The sequence below is a fragment of the Ambystoma mexicanum genome, chromosome 12, assembly GCF_040938575.1.
Source record: "Ambystoma mexicanum isolate Mex_15411 chromosome 12, UKY_AmexF1_1, whole genome shotgun sequence".
NCBI lineage: Eukaryota > Metazoa > Chordata > Amphibia > Caudata > Ambystomatidae > Ambystoma > Ambystoma mexicanum.
The window spans coordinates 565,324,460-565,343,786 of NC_090936.1; positions in this window are offsets into that span (position 1 = coordinate 565,324,460).

Here is a 19,327-nt window from a genome sequence, read left to right on the forward strand (position 1 = left end):
AACCACCAGGCCTACACGCTCCACTTCAGCCTTCCTTCTCTCTGTTCTGAAATTCAAAAGAACAAAAGTTGGGAGACACAGCTTCCCAGTTGTGGTAGCCAAAGGCTGGAACGCCCTACCTCTAGACATTAGATCAGACCCTTCCCACACTTCATTCCGAAGAAAACTTAAAGCCTGGTTATTCATCTCCAATGTGTTGCCTTCTGTGCCTCAATGCTTACAGCATCATCATACTCTTACGTCCCGTCCCCTTTCCTCCATACTGCATGGGCGTCCCTCGTGAGGGACGGGAGACAGAACCTTTTTCACCAGAAAAAACCTTCTTCTCCTTTAAATTTAGAGGTGCATGGAGGCGCGGCTCTGGGAGCATGCGCTGCCCTACCTATGCCCTCCGGCGCCACACCTCAGCCCCCTTTTCCACGTCGATGGTAACGGGCCAAATTCACCAGCGCTCCTGGGTTTGACTTCGGCCATGTAATTCCACATGCGTATACTTCTTCTATCTTTTTGTCTTTTTTTATTACAGATATCGGTCCTCAAGCGTCACGCTCCTCCCTGGCGCATGTCGACTTCGTCAGGGTTCAGCAGGTGTCCAGCCTATAACCGGCTCTTTCCAACTTCAGTCCCCCACGCTCTGTGCCTACGTTGCCTTGGCCTAGACCACGTTTGGCAAGCTTGTACAGCGTACGACTCACTGTCCTCAAAGTCTCTGAAGAACAGACTAGCTAGGTGGAGGGAGGTCTTCCAGAAATCGCCTCCGGAGGACCTGAGAGACTTCATCTACCATCGATCCAGGCCCAAGGTAGGGCCTCTATTCTCTGTACCACCCCACAAGGGAGACTCCTTTCCAGGGACTCGCCCGCACAGGAGGGACCGTTCAGGTTCTTCTACCAGCACGTGCACCGAGGCTACCTCAGCTACCGGCCTGCAAGCTGAGGGATCCACAGATTCTCCCGGTGACAGTGTTGAGGGACTGGAAAGGTCTTGTATCGGGCGCTCACCCGAGGAGCCACACCCTATTGCCGCCTTTATGTCCGAGGGGGCGCCTGAACGCAGCTCTACTGACCCACAGGCTGAGGGCGTATTACCTACCGGGCCTCGGCCCGAGGAGCAGGTTAGGCCTCATGATCCACACTCAAGAGTCCTGGATGAGGCTGGTCCCAGTGAGCCGAGCAACACGACGCAGGCACGACGCAGGCCTATCTGTTGTTGCCGCAGCGTTGATTCCCTGTGCGTCCATACGGGCAGGGTATGCTGTGGCTGCAGCAGCCTCCCGCTCCTCCCTCAATATCGCCTACCACCTCTTCAGCCTATGAGGACAGCTTCTTCCAGAAGTTCCTTGGGTTTATGACATCTCATCAGATGGGGGGACTCCTCAGGGACGCCGTCAGGGAAGGCCTCCCCACGATGCTAGCAGTACCACAAAGACCTTCACCGACACCCCTGGCTCCGGCGCAGCCTTTGTCACCTGCTCCGGCCCCTCAGCCCATGGCACAGATGGCTCCGAGCCAGCCTCCTCTTCAGCCTCCGTCTTCGGTCTCCGTACCCCAGCCTCTGGCTCCCAACACTCCTCCTACGGACCCGCATGTCGACACTGATGAGGGGGAGTACACCGACACGCCCTCATCAGCCAAGGCTTTCCACAGACGTCTTGCTGGACTGGCGGAGTACCTGGGATGCCTCAGCCCCAGGTCGAGCAGCCAGCAGAGGGCGTCCTCGCTGAAGTCCTCACACAACACCCCTCTGCTAAAACGGGAATCCCAAACCAGACTGATGTAGTCGCATTAGCCAAAAAGGGTTGGCTCAAGCCCCACTCTTTCCAGCCGGTCAACCGACGCCTGGATGCCAAGTACAGGCAGATAGAGGGGGATACATTCTTGCTATCGGCCCATCCTCAGCCACACTCCTCGGTGATCGCAGCTGCGTCACTGTACTCCAAGCCGCAGTCGTCCTCAGCTTTGTCCTCCGCAGAGCCGCTAGGCAAGGAGAAGATCTTCGAGGCGTATGGGAAGAAGCTTTATTCCAACACATCCTTACATCTTCATCAAGCAAATGCTGGTGCCATGCTGGCTGTCGCCAACCAGAGGCTTTGGTGCGACAACTGACTTCCTCCCAGAACTTCCGGAGCAGAGCCAATCACGTTTTAAGGCGGGACTGGCAGATGCTAAAATGGTGGCACAAGACATTGTGGAATCCGCCATGGCCCACATTGATATCTCTGGCCGGGCCTCAACAAAGCCACGGACATGAGAAGAAGAGCCTGGCTCCGGGCTACTAAATTCAACCTGGATGTATACTCGATCTACTGTTCCAGGGAGGGGACCTCTTCCATACCACCACTGACGAAGAGCTGGACAAGAAGAAAAACAGCTCACAGACGGCCAAGTCCTTATCCTTCCTGACAAAGACCACGCCCAAATTGTACGCCCAGTCACAGCAGCGCTCTGACAAAGGACGTACATATGTAAGGGCTCCTTGGCTTCCAAGAACCGAGGTCTAGGCAGCCTGACTGCTCACCGACTCAGCATTGGTGCAAGCAACAAAAAGGGGTGGGGGGTAAGGGCTTAACAGGCCAGGTTCACGTGTCTCCAGTGGGGTGCAGGCTTGCTCTTCACGCACATTTCTGGCACCAGAATTTTGAGGACCCCTGGATCCTCTCAGTAGAATCCACGGGGTACCGGCCACCCATCCCAGCTTCTCCTCCCTCCTACCCTCCACTCCCTCAAGTTGGGACAGCAACTCTTCTGGTGGAGGTCCGCTCGCTCGTAGAGAGCCAGGCAGTGGAGGAAGTCCCAGCCTCCCAGCAAGGCTTGAGCTTTGACTCCAGGATTTTCGCCATTCAGAAAAAGAACCAGGCAGGCGTGAGAGTTAAGCTGGACCTTTTCACCCTCAACGTCTCCTTACCTCTACAAAAATTCAAGATGGTTACACCAACCTTTATAGCAGACACATTGTTCATGGGAGACTGGATGTGCTCCCTGGATCTGAAGGACACGTACCTACACGTCCCGATTTGGCAGCTCCATCGTTCTTTCCTCTGGTTCAGGATCATGTTGTTCCATTTCCAATACAAGGTCCTTCCTTTTGGCCTCAACTCGGCCCCCAGGGTCTTTACCAGACTGATGAATACGGTAGCTGCCCTCCTCACAGCGCAGGGCCTCCACACCTACCCATACCTCGACTACTAGCTCGTCAGAGCTACATCTCCGGAAGTGGTTCACCACTCTTCCCATGCTCTTATGAACACACTGCACGATCTGGGCTTCTCGCTCAATCTCAAGAAGTCGCAGATGCAGCCCATGCAGATTCTGACATTCTTGGGCCTCATTTGGGACACATGCTCCAAGAAAGTGTTCCCCTCGGTGGACAAGATCTCGGCCATCAAGAAGGCTACCACACACTTCCTCAGCATAGAAGTGACCTCAGCCTGGTGCTACCAACATCTCCTGGGTCTCCTGGCAGCAGTCCTATTAGCCGTTCCACACACGAGACTGGGGATGAGGAGGATTCAGCTGCACTTCCCAGCCTCATGGAACCAGGAGCGGGGCTCTCAATCCGAGATGATCAACGTTCCTCCATCTCTCCACCCGGACCTCTTATGGTGGTCTAGGGACTGCAACCTACGGACGGGCAAGCCCTTCTGGCCTCCCACCCCACAGGTCACCATCACCACGGACTCCTCGCTCAAGGGCTAGGGAGCCACCCTGGACGATCTCTCGGTCCACGGCACCTGGACTCGACAGGAGCAGGAGTACCACATCAATTGGTTGGAGCTGAACGCCATCTGGCTTGTGCTCAGAGTATTCCTCCTACTTCTCAAGGGGAAGGTTGTGCTCATCCAGACAGACAGCTCGACCAGCATGTACTATGGCAACAAGCAGGGAGGCACCAGATCCCCTCCACTGTGCAGACTGGCTATCAGCATGTGGGAATGAGCCCTGGAACAAGACATCTACCTCTCGGCAGTCAATCTTCCGGGGGAATCCAACCTGGAGGCGGACAGGCTGAGCAGGTTGGTAGCGGACAATTACGAGTGGTAGCTAAACAACCTTGTTGTTCAGGAGATCTTCAACAGATGGGGTCTCCCCCAGGTGGATCTCTCTTTTCCACCTGGTGCAACAAGAAGTGCCCTCAGTTCGCCTCCTGGCAGGGACAAGGCCCCGGCTCCCTGGGCAATGTCTTTCGGATTCAATGGAACAGTATGACAGAATACGCCTTCCTGCCCACTCCCCTGATTCACAGAGTGATTTGCAAGATCAAGGAATCTTGCCAGCTCAACATCATCCTGATAGCTCCATGGTGACCGGCCAGGCCATGGTTCTCAGAGCTGCTCAGCCTCTCAGAGATGCCTCCGATTCATCTTCTGACGGGCCCAGCAGATCTTCTGGCCCAGCAGGGAGGCTGGATCCTCCACCTCGCGCCACAGAAACTAGCCCTCACAGTGTGATTCCTGAGCAGATAACACTAGAGCATCTCAGCCTCTCTCAGGCTAATCTGGAAATCATATAGGGCGCAAGGAGCAAGGCTATCGGGGCCCAGTATAAGAGTAAATGGACCAGATTCTGCCACTTTGCGGATTCCAAGGATATCGACCCATTGGCTTGTACTCTGGAAGACGTGCTCTCCTTCTCGGTGCATCTCGCCCACTCAGGCATGCAGGTGGAATCCTGCCTCACTTACCCCGCTGCCATTTGGGCCTACAGGAATTCGGAGGAAGGGGTCTTCTCCTCATCCAATCCGATTGTCAAGCGGCATTTGACAGGCCTCTCGAAGCTCTACCCGCCCATCAAGAAGCCACACCCTGTGTGGGAACTGAACATAGTTTTAGGCCCCCTGGCACACAAACTGTTTGAGCCAATGACGTCAGTGGACAACAGGCTGGTCATCATTAAGACGGCCTTACTAGTTGGCCTCACCTCGGCTTGCAGAGCCAGCGAAATCCAGGCGCTGGTCGCCTCAGAACCATATACTACCTTTCACAAGGACAAGGTAGTCCTACGGACACACACAGCATTTCTGCTTAAGGTGCCATCTGCTTTCCATTTGAACAAGGAAATGGTCCTCCCTACTTTCTTTCCCAACCCTAAGGATGAGGCACAGAGAGTTGTGCACTGTCTGGATGTCAGGCGTGCCCTGAAATTCTACCTTGACAGGACCAAGGGCTTCTGCAAATCAGATGCTCTATTTGTCACTTTCGGTGGTGCAAGACCAGGCTATCAGGCCTCCAAGGCCTCCATATCTCACTGGATGGTCTCGGCCATCAAAGAAGCATACGAGGGCCAGCACAAGCTGCTTCCAGCTAACATGCATGCCCACGCAGTCAGGGTCAAGGCAACGGCCATCGCATTCGAGTGCCATGTCCCTTGGCAAGTAATAAACAGGGCGGCCACCTGGACCACTCTCTCGGCTTTCTGCAAGCATTGCTGTTTGGATGCCGGTTCTAGATCTGATGCAGCATTCGGAGAGGCGGTTCTCTGGAACCTATTTGCTTAAGGAGGGTCTCCTCTCCACCCTGGGGCTACATTCAGTTGTAATCACCCATGCAGTATGTAGGAAAGAGGACAGGATGTAAGAGTAATTATAAGTTACTCACCGTATGTGACTAACGTACTCTTAGTCCATAGTCCCCTTTGCTCCATACGTCCCACCATCCTCCCGCCTAATAATACTGGTGTCATTAGGCAATGTTAAAACTATTGTCGACACGTCAAAGGGGACTGAGGTGTGGCGCCACAGGGTGGACTCAGGGCAATGCATGCTCCCAGGGCCGCACCTCCGCTCGCCTCTAAATTTAAAGGGGACAAAGGTTTTTTCTGGTGAAAAAGGTTCCATCTCCCGTCCATCGCGAGGGACGCCCATGCAGTATGGAGGAAAGGGGAATATGGACTAAGAGTATGTTAGTCACTAGGGTGAGAAACTTATAATTTATACAAAATGCTTCTGTAAATACACCTGCTCTGCTTCATTTGCAAATTACCTATGTGAATAAGATTGCACATGTAAATATTACTGATTATGTACCGATGGGAACAATATCTGTAAATATCTTACGTCTGTAAATATGCTTAATATGATTTATGCCAAACCTATGTTTTCTATTGCTGCCTGTGCTAACCCCTGTAATGTTTATTACCTACTCTCGAGCGTCCATATACCTACGGTTTTGTCACATGCTACAAATGTTAGATAGATAAACAAAAAGAAAATAAACAGGTCCAAAATCGTCAAATCTTTCGCCAGAAGTTAGGGTAATATATGATGCGTGTCTTCTACCTCCCATTCATAAATGTGAGCCAGAGTTCTTCCCTCGGAGAAGTATCTTCAATTCCCGTGGCCCTTAAGGCAGTCCGCCTAAGGTTCACAAATGAGGAACGTTCAGTCAACAGATGTTTGATAGTTTCCAATTGGTCATCACCAAAGAGACGATATAATCTGTTTTCTCTGGCTATATTCAACCATGCTCCTGTCATCTCAAGGGATTCTACAACATTAAACTTTATTTAACTGTTCTCTGAGGGCATGCTCGAGAAGAGCTATGATGAATTTTTGCTGATGTCCAAGGCCGAGAACTGTCTTGCACATTAGGGGCGTTCTGGTTGCTCTCACTGTTTTTATCATCGTCTTGTCTGAGACGAACAGCAGTGTCGGTAACTGCCAAACATTCGTCTATCGCATCTAGGCAAATAGGCGAAAACGAGACTATTTGAACCTGGAGCTCCATTTCTCCCGTGCTCCCAGCCTCTCTTCTTTTAGCAGCTTGTGCTGCCGTAGCTCCGGTTGCCTGTTGCCTCAGCGTGTTTGCGACAAAATTGAGAATTTTTTGGGAAAGGAAAGGACTTCCTACCATTGATAGGCACAGACAGAACACACAAAGTCTGACAGGCAGATTCATGGAATAATTAGCGCGGCGCAAGTGGCCAAAAACGTGCGAATCGCAGTGGAATAGCGAAAATCGCAGTGCAAGTGCGAAAATCGCACGAAAAGCAGCGCACATCGATTCATGGAAGGCCGTGCGCGAGAAAACCATCGGATGTGCGATAATAAAGTGCGCGGCGCACGTTAGCGCACAGGCCATCTAACTGCGTGCGCCAGGTCACAGCGAAAATCGCACAGGCCACAGCGAAAATCGCACATAGCGCGGCGCACGCAACAAAAGTAGGCGGAACACGGGGCGTAACACTCGGAATGGGGAACAACTTGCCAAAATGTGGGCGTCACGGGGGAAGTACAGGGTACTTGTGCGCAGAACGCCGACACGCTCGCCTACAACACGTATTCATTGAATAGAATAGGGCAAAAAAGCACACGCTCAAACCAGCGCACAGGCACAAAAACGACCGCCACAAGAAAGCAGGCGGTAGCGTCTCTGCGCCTGTAAGAAATGTGCGCCAAAAGGTGCGGCAAAAAATAGCACCTATATACTGCCATGATTAATGTCCCATACTGTGGCCCTCCAGGACAAATGACGTGCAAAGGGGTAACCACAAACACAGACACCCGCTGACAAAAAATACGTGTGCGTGTATACCGGGGTGCGCGGGAAGTCTCACACGCAAATTGGCAGGGCATGTGAATTCCAGGGGTTTGCGGGAAGTTCCACACGCGATTTGTCAGGGTACGTGGATTACAGGGGTGCGCGGGAAGTTCCACATGCGATTTGGCCGTGTACGTGGATTCCAGGGGTGCGCGGGAAGTTTCACACGCGATTTGGCCGGGTATGTGGATTTCAGGGGTGCGCGGGAAGTTCCACACGCGATTTGTCAGGGTACGTGGATTTCAGTGGTGCGCGGGAAGTTCCACACGCGATTTGACCGTGTACGTGTATTTCAGGGGTGCGCGGGAAGTCCCACACGCGATTTGGCCGGGGACGTGGATTTCAGGGGTGCGCGGGAAGTTCCACACGCGATTTGTCAGGGTACGTGGATTTCAGTTGTGCGCGGGAAATTCTACATGCGATTTGGCTGTGTGCTCCCAGGTATTCCCTGTACACCCTCCACGGCCCCTGCAGGCAGCACACACCACAGGGGACTACCCTGCACACCTGCTCATGTCACCCAGCACCCCCACCCCCCAGCATCCAGGGGCACCCTCCACCAGGCCCCCACTCATGTCTCCCACCACCCCCACCCCCCAGCCACCATGGGCAGCCCCCACCAGGCCCCCACTCATGTCTCCCACCCACCCCCACCCCCCAGCCACCATGGGCAGCCCCCACCAGGCCCCCACTCATGTCTCCCACCCACCCCCACCCCCCAGCCACCATGGGCAGCCCCCACCAGGCGCCCACTCATTTCCCCTATCACCCGCCCCCCCGGCCACCATGGGCAGCCCCCACCAGGCCCCCACTCATGTCTCCCACCACCCCCACCCCCCAGCAGTGCAGGGGCACCCTCCACCAGGCCCCCACTCATGTCCCCCTGCACCCCCACCCCCCAGCATCCAGGGGCACCCTCCACCAGGCCCCCACTCATGGCCCCTATCACCCCCACCCACCCGCCACCAGGGGCAGCCTCCACCAGGCCCCCACTCATGTCTCCCACCACCCCCACCCCCCAGCAGTGCAGGGGCACCCTCCACCAGGCCCCCACTCATGTCTCCCACCACCCCCACCCCCCAGCATCCAGGGGCACCCTCCACCAGGCCCCCACTCATGGCCCCTATCACCCCCACCCCACAGCCACCAGGGGCACCCTCCACCAGGCCCCCACTCATGTCTACCACCACCCCCACCACCCAGCCACCAGGGGCAGCCCCCACCAGGCCCCCACTCATGTCTAACACCCACCCCCACCCCCAGCCACCATGGGCAGCCCCCACCAGGCCCCCACCCATGTCTCCCACCACCCCCACCCCCCAGCCACCATGGGCAGCCCCCACCAGGCCCCCACTCATGCCTCCCACCCACCCCCACCCCCCAGCCACCATGGGCAGCCCCCACCAGGCCCCCACTCATGTCTCCCACCCACCCCCACCCCCCAGCCACCATGGGCAGCCCCCACCAGGCCCCCACTCATGGCCCCTATCACCCCCACCCCCCAGCATCCAGGGGCAGCCTCCACCAGGCCCCCACTCATGTCTCCCACCACCCCCACCCCCTAGCAGTGCAGGGGCAGCCTCCACCAGGCCCCCACTCATGTCTCCCACCACCCCCACCCCCCAGCAGTGCAGGGGCACCCTCCAACAGGCCCCCACTCATGTCTACCACCACCCCCACCCCCCAGCCACCAGGGGCAGCCCCCACCAGGCCCCCACTCATGGCCCCTATCACCCCCACCCCCCAGCATCCAGGGGCACCCTCCACCAGGCCCCCACTCATGGCCCCTATCACCCCCACCCCCCTGCCACCAGGGGCAGCCTCCACCAGGCCCCCACTCATGTCTCCCACCACCCCCACCCCCCAGCAGTGCAGGGGCAGCCTCCACCAGGCCCCCACTCATGTCTCCCACCACCCAGCAGTGCAGGGGCACCCTCCACCAGGCCCCCACTCATGTCTACCACCACCCCCACCCCCCAGCCACCAGGGGCAGTCCCCACCAGGCCCCCACTCATGGCCCCTATCACCCCCACCCCCCAGCCACCAGGGGCAGCCCCCACCAGGCCCCCACTCATGTCCCCCTGCACCCAGGTCCTCACAATCACCAACCATGTGCGTAATGGTCAGCCTCCAAAGCCAAAAGGCCCTACCAAGTAACCCATTCACCCACATGGAAATGAAAATTACATGTTACACCCCCAACGTACATAAAGCAAATGAACCCATGTCTGTCACACACAATGGTTGCAAATGAATTTGAAAACACCCAACATGACATGCATGAAAGCAATGAGATGATACCACATAGTGAAGTATGAAAACAAAAATGTATTAAAAAAAATATGAATGCAAATGAAATGAAACAAACTACAATGCCAATGAAAAAAAGAAAAGGTGCATGTCCGTCCCAAAAAATGAAAAACACCAAATACAAAAAAAATGTACTTCAAAGTCACATTAAAAATGAAATCAATCCGACAGAAAAAAAATAAAATCCAAACACCATTGCTCCATGGAGAAGAAAAAATAAAATTAAAAAATAAAACAATCCAATGAAGAACTATGTACAAAATATCCAAGGGTCCATGAGCCCAACTGAACAAAGGAAACCTACAAAAAACCCTAACAAAAATGCAACTATATACAAAAAGTGGAGCTGTGTCCGTCGACTCCAAATCATAAGAATAAACAAATGAAACCTAAAACTAAAGAACTATATACAAAGGCGACGGGCAAGTCCAGCGGCTCACTCCGTAGTGTTCCGGGCCAGGGCATCATCAAACTCCTCGTCTATGTCCCGGAGGCGGTCCTGTTTCATGGCCCCGAGGGTCCGCAGGGACGACGCCATCTGCTCCTCCAACCCCCTGCGGATTGCCTCGAGGCACTCGGCCCGCCTCAGGGCCCTCCGCATGGAGTTCTCCGCCCTGACCATCGTGAGCCGCTCCTCTTCTGCCCGCCGCCGCTCCGCACCTATCTGCTGGCCCAACCGCAGCCACACGGAAGACACTTCCTGTCCTGGGTCCTCCTGCCCTCCGGCCGATGCCTGCCCCTCCGATGTTGATGGCCCCGAGCCATGATGCCTCCCACGTTGACTCTGCTGCTGCCTCCGACGCAACTGCCTCTGCCAGCACGACGGCATCCAGGCTGATGGAATCCACCGACGCCGTCGTGCACGTGCCCTGCCTGATGATGCCGGCACAACCTCCATCTGCTGGGGTACAGTTGCTGTGGTGTCCACCCCTGCTTGACCTCCGACTCCCGACTGTGGCAGGGATGGGATCCCCACCGAGATGGCTGCATAGGTCAGGGCAGGTCCACAGGGGGCCCTGGTGGCATCTGGGCCGGAAGACGGCAAGGAGAACGACTGGCATATAGCCTCCACAGAGGAGGAGAGGGCCGCCAGATTGGCCGACACATGCAGGAAACCCCCGAACATGGAAGATCCCAATTGGGCCACGTCGGCACGGTGCTCTTCGTGATGATGTGCGTGCTCCTCCCGGGAAGCACGCACGTCATCACGAATTGCACCCGCGCGCATCGCAACCCCAATCAGGACCTTCTCCATACGGACACGGGTCCCCTCGTCCGCAGGTGGAGGGGAGTCAGGTGACATGGACATCCCCTCTACCTGCGGACGGGCCTGGGATGGGGCAACCCTGCTGGTGCATGGTGGTGCACTCACAGGGTCAGGGACAGCGACATGCACAGGCCCCTCCACGGTGACCTGTGCTGCCTCCTGCCCCTGGCCCTGGACTGCACCACTTGCACCAGCAGGGATGCCCCCACCAGGCCCCATGTGTGCCCCTGTGGCGGCCTCCTCCTCCTCTGTGGAAACCACCAACCTGGATGGCTCCTCACCGTCTTCCACCGTAGCAGGCCCCTGTGGGGGCTCACACACCCCTTCCGCTGCAGCCGTGGGGGCATTCCCGCCGCCTTGCTCCACAGCGCCGTCTCCGCCCTCTTCTTCACTAGCCGCTGCGTAGAGGGAGACAAAGAACACAAGCATCAGGGTACTGTACAATGGTCCCCTAGACAGGAAGCAATAGCAGATGAGTACCACTGTCAAAGTACACTTCCATCATGTCCCTCCACAACACATGGGTCAGTCCAGGCAAAACACACAGAGTAACAGGCATGGTGCATGCTATGGACATTTCCATACATGTCCAATGGACTCTTGAAACATACAATGATATGGAACTCACATGCATCATGGGTCATGCCTATCACATGCACACACTTCACCTCAGTCACATCCATCTGGCCCCATACACCCCAAACACAGCGGATACAAGGGTAACTAGGCTGCATCAGTGAATCTGTGCATTGTCACACACATGTGTCATGCATCCATGGCATGCACAAGTCACAGACACGCAGGTCAGGCACACAGACATGGCTACCATATATGTACCTACCATCAGCACCCATCCCTCACCCCCACCCATGTCCAGGAACAGAGACTGGCATGCTCTCATGTCTAAAATCTGCATAGGGCTCCCCAGGTGGCATTTAAACACATGCAACAACCATGTGGTTCACACATCACTGGTCGCACATGCATTACCATGATGTCCCTGCACACATACATGCATACATGGCCTATGTCACACATACAGGCAAGTATCAGAGAACCAGCACACCGCAACATGCCCTGTCTCACACAGCAATGCTTGGACACTTACCGCTCAACTCCAGACGGGTGTCCCTCTGAAGGATCTGGGCGTGGAGCGCTGGGCGTACGCGTTCCAGGACCCTCATCTGGATGGAACTCATGCGGCCCCAGCCCCCCTCCACGAGGCGCTGGGCCTTCACGAGGGTCCTGGACCTCAAGTCCTCCCAGCGCTTCTTGATCTTCTGGACGTTGCGGGTTGCCACCCCCTCCGCGTTGATGGCAACCACACAGTCGGCCCAGATCCTCTCCTGTCCTTCCTTGCTGGCGCGGGACGATCCAAAGAGGGCATCATACTGCCCCAGGACATGCTCCACCAGGACACCAACTTCGGTGGCAGTGAAGCTGGCGCCCCTCTGCCCCTCTGGCCTGGGGTTGCCACTGGTGCCAGACATGGCAACCCCAGAGGCAGGTGTGGGTGGGGAACTGGGTCCTGGGGCTGGGCTGTGGAGCGATGTAATCCCAGTCGGGAGTCTTCAGTTCCAGCAGGGGTGGACACAGCTACTGGACCCCTGCAGATGGCTGATGTGCAGGCATCAAATGGCAGGGCACGGTGGCAGCAGGCAGGCAGGCAGGCAGCAGCAGATGGCACGTGGGAGGCTGCTCGGGGCACTGGGGGGCAGTAATTCGGCCTTCTGGGCAGGAGCGTGGTCTTCCATGTGTTTTCGCGTGGCCAGCTTGATACGGAGTGATTTGGCACGTGAAAATCCTGCACGTCAGCGTGAAATTCGAGGAAAGGCCCTTAGCGCGTAAGCATGTCAGCACGCATACGCGATTCTATTGGACCAAAGGCCCTCAGCACGTAAGCGCGTCTGTGACGTGACCCGCAGGGGTGTTACCCACACAGCACGTGATGACAGAGCACACGTGGAAAGACTGCACGTCAGAGTGTCATCGCGTGTAATTGGACAGCACGTCAGAGTGTCATCGCGTGTAATTGGACAAAAGTGCGCGTACATGCGATTGGCCTATGTACGTGTATATCAGGGGTGCGCGGGCACTTACACACGCAAGTACGTCAGCGCACCTATATCCCGGGGTGCGTGGGAATTTCCACTGGGACTGGGTACTGGATTTCAGGGGTGCGCGGGTCACACGCTCGCCTACAACACGCGCAACGCATAAATTTGCGCGCTAACAAAATAACAAGCTCAGACCCAGGATGAACATACCGTTCCTAGCAGCAGTGGGCGTGGGCTACCAAAGGAGGAGGATAGTCAGGGCCAGAATATTCACACCCAGAACCAGCCTTTTCGGGATGCCTGATGACCAGGTGTATGGGAGGTACAGGTTTCCACCACACATAATACTGGACCTGGTGAGGGAGTGGGAGGATGACCTCACATCACCCACCCTGTGCTCCCAAGCACTCAGCCCCCTGGAGAAGATCCTCAATGTACTGCACTTCTTAGCCACTGGATCATTTCAGCGGACAAGTGCCATAGTGGGTGGGGTATCACAGGCCACCCAGTCACGCTGCCTACACCAGGTCTTGAACATCATCACTGCACGCCCATCAGTCCGCAGGCACATGTACCTGCCCAGAACACCTGCAGAAAGGCATGCTGCCGCCCTGGATTTTTACGGTATGGCACGATTCCCCAAAGTGCTAGGTGCCATCGACTGCACCCATGTGGCTCTACGTCCCCCCAGGGCATCAGAGCACATCTATAGGAACCGCAAGCACTGGCATTCCATCAACGTGCAGGTAGTATGTAATGCCAAGGGAATAATCACCTCAGTATATGCCAACTATCCCGGGTCCACCCACGACAGCTTCATTTACCGAATGTCCACCCTAAGCCGGGACCTAGAAGCTGGGCGGCATGGCGATACATGGCTACTTGGTGAGTATGAATGCCACTGCACATGCATGCATGTCAGATACTGAGCAAGGTCACAACCCCACCAATGATACCAATCACCACCTCCACAGGGGACAGTGCCTACCCTCTCACCCCCCACATGATGACGCCAATTCGGAACCCCACCACGCCATACCAGGTAAGATATAACACAGCCCACATTACAACCCGTTGCATAGTGGAGCGCACATTCGGAGTGCTAAAGTCACGCTTTCGCTCCCTTGACCGTTCTGGCGGGCAGCTGTTGTACGCTCCCCCAGTAGTGTGCAGGATCATAGTGGCAGCATGTGTCCTGCACAACGTTGCAACACGCCGGGGCCTGGCCGTGGACATGGTGGTGGCCCCACATCCCCAACCACATGCACAGCCACTGCGCATGGGAGGGGAAAGGGCACGGGGGGAGGCAGCCCGTACACAGCTAGTGGCTAATTACTTCACATAGAAATCACACCCCTGTGGAGTGCACACTGCCCTTGCACATTCCATATGACAATCAATGATGACTCAACCTGACACTGATCCTGAATGTCTGGAGAATCAACTGTGAAAACCATATCAGCCTGAGATTGTTCACCTGGAAGTGTTACAATGTGTGCATCCCTACCCACACAGACACCACCAATGCAATTTTGTGAAGAAACACATTCAAGCAGCTAAAATGAATACCCACTTGCAAAATGCAACAAGAGGACAGTGCCATGTCAGCCAACCCATCCCCAGCACCGCCACACGACACACCGTGCCATGTCATGCTATTTGCAGGTAAACAAAGTAATCCCCACAACATGACACTAGTGTCACAATGTACAGTGTCCCTAATTGAAACTTGCAACACCTGAAATGCTCACAGTAATGCAGGAACAACAACAAACTTGAGCAGGTACTACCATTAACATGACATCACAAATGTAATAAATTAGTAGTCTCACCACCTGGAAATGCCTGCACTCCCACCACTACCAACTGTGCAGTGTTGGCGCCATGTAGAGTTGTAGGTGCACTGCTGCCAACATGGACCCCATCTCCAAACTAGAGGGCCTTGTGTAGACATGAGGAAGGGACCTGCAAATTGGGAGGTACACACAGATGATGAGTTACACATCAATGCAACATGCAGTGTACAACACAACAGCAATATGCACTAGGAATGTATACACAGTATTGACTAGACTACCCACACATGTAGTGGGAGTCCAATGTCACCATGTACGTCAATGTCACTTGGGCACACCCTTTGCAAGCCCATGGAAACGGGAAGCAGGAGGGGTGTGTGTGACTCAAACCCAAGCATCTGAACCAAATACATGACAAGCCTGCATGTGCCCAGCCACAATGCAGCGTATGCCCACAGGAACCACGGAAGGCAACAAATTGTCCCAAAAAAATTGGGAAAAAAGTAATTCAAAATAAAAATAAAAATAAAAATAAAAATAAAAAAAAATAAAAAATGGCCATTGATGGGCCCGGGGGGTTGGAGAGGCCACCCAGGAGGTCCGAGGACAGGGTGCACACCAAAACCCACCTGTGTGGATCCTGGGAAAAAAAAACACCTCCATGGGCTCGTGGCCCACACGGCTACCCTATTGTGGGAGTATCACTGCTGTCGCTATTATCACCCTGTGCAGCTGCATCCGGAGGTGGTTGCACTATGGGAGGCAGCCCACGCAAGGCCCTAGTACGCTCCTCCATGGCTCCAAGCATGCGGGTGTGGTAGGTCTCGTTCTGGAGGATGAGTGTGCGGAGGTCCCCATGCAACAACTCACGGGATGCCCGGACCTCCGCCCTCGTTGCCTGCATCTCAGCTGAGAGTGTACGGGTGAGATGCTCCAGCTGCTATTCTGTCCTTTGGTGTGTTGAAGCCTCAAGCTCAACAAGAGTCGTCCTGAGGTGAAGGAGCTCCTGCCTCAGGGCTTCCCTGTGGCCCTGGGACTCTATGGAGATGGCCTCCTGCAGAGTCGCCAGTGCCGCCCGCCTGTCCCTGTTGGACGCCAACAAGTCCTCCCTGTGTGACTGGCAGATGGAGTCGGTTGCCTGCTGTAGTCGCTCCATCAGTCTTTCAGGGGGGACAATGGAAGTGGCCACCCTATCCATGGCCTGAGCCATCATCTCGGATGATGCTGCCTGTTGGGTTGCCATACCGTAAATGGATTGCTCCCATGTGGTATTGCCAGGTGGCGTACGGCCACCACGTCGGCGGGCACCACACCTGTCTGGGGCAAGGCGAACTGCGCCTTGCTGTGCCAGCACTGCCTGAGGCTGCAGGACTGCATTCCCCCTCTGATCTGCTGGCCCAGGAACAGGATCAGATGTCGCGGAGTGTGACCCTGCATCCGTAACCACCAAAGGCGTAGCTGCCAACACTGACATCCCCATTGAGGGTTCTGACCCTGTGCAGGTGGGTGGGACAGAACAGAATCCCTCCCTGGAACACTCACCTGCGATGGCACGTAGGTCTCATCATCCGAATCAACACCTGAGTACAGCTCGGGGGAGGTGCAGCCAGAGACACCCCTTGAGAGCACGACCTGCAGCACTTGTGGGTTCTCACCCATCACCACACCACGTCCCTCACTGGTGGTTGGTCGGCCCTCGGACCCCTCCTGGGTCTGCACCATCTCCACAACCCCAGCAGTATCAGGTGTGTCTTCCCCTGCAAAGACATAAAAACAAAGAAATGGAAACAGGCATTAGCACCATGGCACACAATGAGGGCTGAGAAGCAAGAGAACCAGTACTTGATTGACGCATGTCCCACATGACTAAAACCCTCCCATGCATGCACCCTCACTGCGTATGAAGGGGAGGCAAATGGCACACATTGATGACACCAAGATGGAAGATGAACACATTTTCTGCATGCTGCCTGGCAGTGGCATCACACATTGGCCTGTGATTGCCAGGTGAAACACACATGCCATCACACAGATGGCATGTACCATTGCTATTGAGTGAAGATGGAGAGGAGGGCAGCACCTATTCATTCAGTCCAGTTACCGCATGTAATAGCTTTTCTAATTCAAACAGGTCAGATTTTTCACCTGGAGCTGCCAGTCCAAAATGGTCCAATTGCACAGGGACATGTGTGAACAAATGATATCCAGGTAACAAAGTCACTCCACTTTACCATAGCCATGTCAGACATGTGACTAGAGGACTGCGAAATGCCTAGTAAAAGTGGTGGAATGCAAACAATCTGACTGAATGAACAGTGAAAAATAAGCAACAATGTTGTGGCAAGGTGACACTTCAAGGGCAACTGGCGTGCAGTTGGGCTAGATGTCTACTGTTGGCAGAAGGGATACTGCTATGGCCAAATGCAGCTGCGCAGGATGTATTGCATGAAGCACATGGCTGACCTATACGACTCAGGCGCACACACTCTCACCTGGCACACAAACAGAAGCCCTCACACACACACCATGCACATGGATGACACGCACATGCATGTGCACTCACCGGACAATGCCTCGTAATCAGGCAGATCTCCCACGCCTTGGATCTGTTCCTCCGTGACGTAGGTCTCAGCGACTGACTCATGTGGAGTGAGTTCCATGTCTACTACTGGAGACCCACCTCCAGTCACTAGAGTTGCGGCATGACTTGAGGCCAGCTTACTCTTTGCCCTGCGCTTTAGGTCATTCCAGCGCTTATAGCAATCATTGGCTGTGCGCCTCACGATTCCAAGGGCACTTACGATGTCCGCAACGGTCTGCCAGTGTGCCTGGCGCTGTGCAGGTGTGGTCTTGGATCCTGCAACAATGACCATCTCGTTATCATGTGCGGACACATACTCGACAAGTGCATTCAGTTCGTCATCCGTGAAGCTGGGCTTCCTCGACGGGCCGGACTGTGTAGCCGTGTCTGGGGCATCAGCCTGTGCCGGACGAGCACTCTTCCTCTTCCGCTTGGAAGGTGGTGGTGATCCTGAGTGTCCTGCGCCGCTCTGGAAACTAGGGGAAGGAGCCCTGGTGGGATTGCACACTCAGCATGGGAGTTGGTGCAGGCATTGGCTCAAGTGTAATGTTGTCAGGGGGAATGTCAGCAGGATGGACTAGGACCGACACTGTCCTGGCTGGGTGTGTGAGAGCTGCAGCCTCTCCGCCCTGCCTAATTGGGGCAGCAGATGACCTTGCTGCTCCAGATGCACGTGGCATGATGACATCAACGTGCACCAGCGCACGTGTCATAGGCCTGCTGACCTGGAAGTCAGCCATGGAGTCAGCCAGGTCTGGTGCCACAATGGGCTGGTCCAACAAGGGCTGAGCATGGATGGTGTCAGCCACATCAGCCTCAACGGGAGGGGGTGGGGGGGGATTATGGGTGCCCTTGACTGGTCCTCCACACATGGGGGGACAGGCTCACCCTGCAAGTAATGACCAGGTCCCCTACCGGATCCACCACGGCCACCACTTGTGGCTCTTCCACCTTTGCCACCCTTACGGAATCCTCGCCTCCCAGCCATGGCACTGATGTTAATGTGCGTATGGGAGTGGCTGTAAACTATTGTCCTGGGCAATTGGGGGTCAAAGAGGTTGGGTACCAGATGGTAATTGTACACTAGTGCTCTAGCAAGGCTGAATGTAACCCCTGGGGAAAGATGACGGGTCACGCTACGCACAGGAGCCCCAAAAAAAGGGAGATGACGTGCACGCAACCCCTCCTAGACCACGTGTGCAGAAAGAAAAACCTGCACTACGCTGTGGCACCCAGTAACACAAGAATGAACGTATGCGTGTCACACGCAGCCTAGAATGACCTCTGAAGGGGTAGGCTACACACGGGGCAAGCACAGATGTTAGATACGTGCGTGACTCACCGTCTGCCAGGTAAGAGAGCGTGAAAAAGGAGCGCGTTTGGTTGGCAACACCCCCGCCAAAAGAAGATTTGTACGCTGTCTGAGGAGACAGGACAACAGTAGAAGGGAACACTGTTTGAGGGAACAGGCCCAGGTAAACCAGTAAAAGAGAAAAAACAGAAAAAGCTGTCAGAGGTAACAGGGAATACGAACTTGAAACGCCGTGAAGTAAATCACGTGTGAAATGACAAGAAGTACAGAATTCACCCACTCGCTCTCCACGAAAAGCACGTACAAGGAAATGGTGTTCTACACGTACCTTTTATACAGGCCCACACATCCAGCGTCACTTACGCGGCGTGTACGCGCTAGGGCCATTTCCACCAATTACCCGCTTTGTCACTTCTGCGTGTAGGCCCATTCCCACCAATTACACGCTTTGACACTCGGACGTGTCTTTC